Consider the following 2,708-nt stretch of genomic DNA (forward strand, 5'->3'; position numbering starts at 1 on the left):
CAAACTGGTTTTACACAGAGTTAATCCCATCACCTGAAACCCCCTTCACCACTGCTTTGTGCTCACTTACTGCAGGGGAGGACTACAAGCTTTTCAAGCCCTCACAGAAGAAAAGGAAAAGCAGCCAACAAGGACTGGGGATGCTTCTAACCTTTTGCAAGTTAAATGTGTGGCCACAATCTCCTCACTGTTGGTAATCTTATTTTCAAATGGCAAACAGCTTTCCATAGGTGGAAGGTTAGTTCCTTACCAAAAAATAGCAGGGAAAATCAGGGTTTAGTTTTATACATGCAACTTATCACCATTACTAAGATCCCTCTTAAAAGCATGTGAACAGTTTTACCTCAAGGTAATGATCCTAATAGAGGGATTTAAAAATGTCCATCATCACTGAAAATATGTTTAACTGAACCACTGGATTTTTGTTGTGGAAAATAAAGATGCTATCAAAGCTAGTACACAATACATATAGCATAGGAGGGGATATTTTATTTGGTTTGTTTTTTTTGTTTAGAGGATGTTGTTTTGTTCTGTTTAGGTTTGGTTTGGTTTTAAAAGTGGTGTTTGCCCACCTACAGAGGCAACTCTGTCCTTTGGAATACACAGTGTAATGTGTTGCTGCAGGAGTCCTGATAGTTCAGTTATTTTAGGACAATTAAGTTAGAATGAAAGGGAAAAAAACCCTCTCCTCAGTGCTTTACATGTAAAAACTACTGACATGCCATGCTAATTCATTTTAAAAAATCTCATTTATCAAAACAATTCATTTTTTGTTTGGACAGGCTGAATAAACAATTTCTTACTGATTTAATCCTGGCAGTCTCTCCAGTGACAAGTGGCTCCAGTTCATGTACAAGCATCACAGTGCCCTTAAGTATCAAGAACAAACTGGGTACATGAAAAACATTCAGTGATCACCTCTGCACGACCACCCAGCATTCCCACTTGCCTTTTTCTTATCTTCATTATTTTTCTCTTGTAGCAAATGACATTCAAATCTTGAGTTTATCAGACCATTCTGGATAACATCTGGATTGGATCCTTTGTTTTCTCTCCTGCCAGTGATAGGCTGATATGGCACGAATGTTGTCTTGAATCAGCACTAGATTGTGGACTTGCTAAAAAAGGTCACAAAGGAACCAGATGAAGTTCAACAAGGACAAGTGCAGAGTCCTGCATCTGGGGAGGAATAATAAACTGCACCAGTACAGGCTGGGAGGTGATCTGCTGGAGAGCAGCCCTGTGGAGAGGGACCTGGGGTCCTGGTGGATAACAAGTTAACCATGGCACAGCAATATGCCCTTGTGGCCAAGAAGGCCAATGGGATCCTGGGGTGTATTAGGAAGAGTGTGTCCAGCAGATCAAGGGAGTTTCTCCTCCCCCTCTACTCTGCCCTGGTGAGACCCAATCTTGAACACTGTGTTCAGTTTTGGGCTCCCCAGTTTAAGAGGGACAGGGATCTGCTAGAGAAGGTCCAGCAGAGGGCTACGAGGATGATTAGGGGACAGGAAGGCACGGCTTATGAGGAGAGGCTGAGGGACATGAGGCTTTTTAGTCTGGAAAAGAGAAGACTTTGAAGGGATTTGACAAATGTTTATAAGTATCTGAGGGCTGGCCAGAGGGGGGATGGGGACGACAGGCTCTGCTCACTTGCTCCCTGTGATAGGACATGGAGCAATGGGTGTAAGTGGCAGCAAAAGAGGTTCTGCCTTAACACAAGAGGGAACTTCTTTACTGTAAGGGTCACAGAGCACTGCAGAACAGGTACCTGCAGAACACATATCTTAGTCAACACCATTATACTGTCACCAATCTCTGTGATGGTGTTCCCCACCCCCACACACTTTGGAAATCACCCAGACTAGATTCAGCTGGCTCTGGAAATTTGAATGAAGCTGAATGGGGCAGGCTCAATTCTCTCCTATCGCACTCAGAGCCATCCTTACACACAACATCTCTTCCAGCTCGCATCCTTTTGTCCTCCTCTTACTCTCAAGCTTTCCCTTCAGCCCCAGCTTACTTTCTATTCTAAATTGTCTTCCCTCATCTCCCCCATCTTCCACACAGCCCCCAGTTCTTTCTGCTGCTGCAGGACCGAGCTCTGCTGGAAAATGTCCTCCCATGCCATGGGAGGAAGTGACAGGTATAGGAAGACTGGTGGGCCTTGGAAAGCTTAGCAGCAGTGACTCCTGCATGCTGCACGTGCGTGCAGAAAGACCCAGCACCAGGAATCTGTACTCCCCTTGCATTTGGAAGATTTTTCTGTGTAATAGTGGGAGGAATTAATTTCTTAGGAAACATCTGTTGCCATATAATATTGGAATAGAGCAGAAAAAAAGGGAAGCTCCTCACCTCAAATTGTGTCACTTTAAAAGTCACCACTCCCAGTTCTTACAGCAAAACAAAGAAGGTCTTGTTGGGGTAGTGGGCACCACTTCCCGTGCAGCTGGTGCTGGAGGTGGAATAGCTTTCCTTGCCAGTTGTGGGCTACTTCACAGATGTCCTTTTGTTCCCCTTTCACACTAGCCACAATTTCCTCTTAAACTTTAATCCTCTCTCTGTTTCTAATGTATGCAAATATATGCCAAAAATCAAGTCAGATACACAAGGCAGAACAAGTTATTGGGATGGGGGCAGGAGGGAGTGAGACAAGGAGATGGTGGAATTTCTTTCTTAATGTAAATGATTTATGGCTAAAACTGTTTAGA

The sequence above is a fragment of the Pogoniulus pusillus genome, chromosome 18, assembly GCF_015220805.1.
Source record: "Pogoniulus pusillus isolate bPogPus1 chromosome 18, bPogPus1.pri, whole genome shotgun sequence".
Classification (NCBI taxonomy): domain Eukaryota; kingdom Metazoa; phylum Chordata; class Aves; order Piciformes; family Lybiidae; genus Pogoniulus; species Pogoniulus pusillus.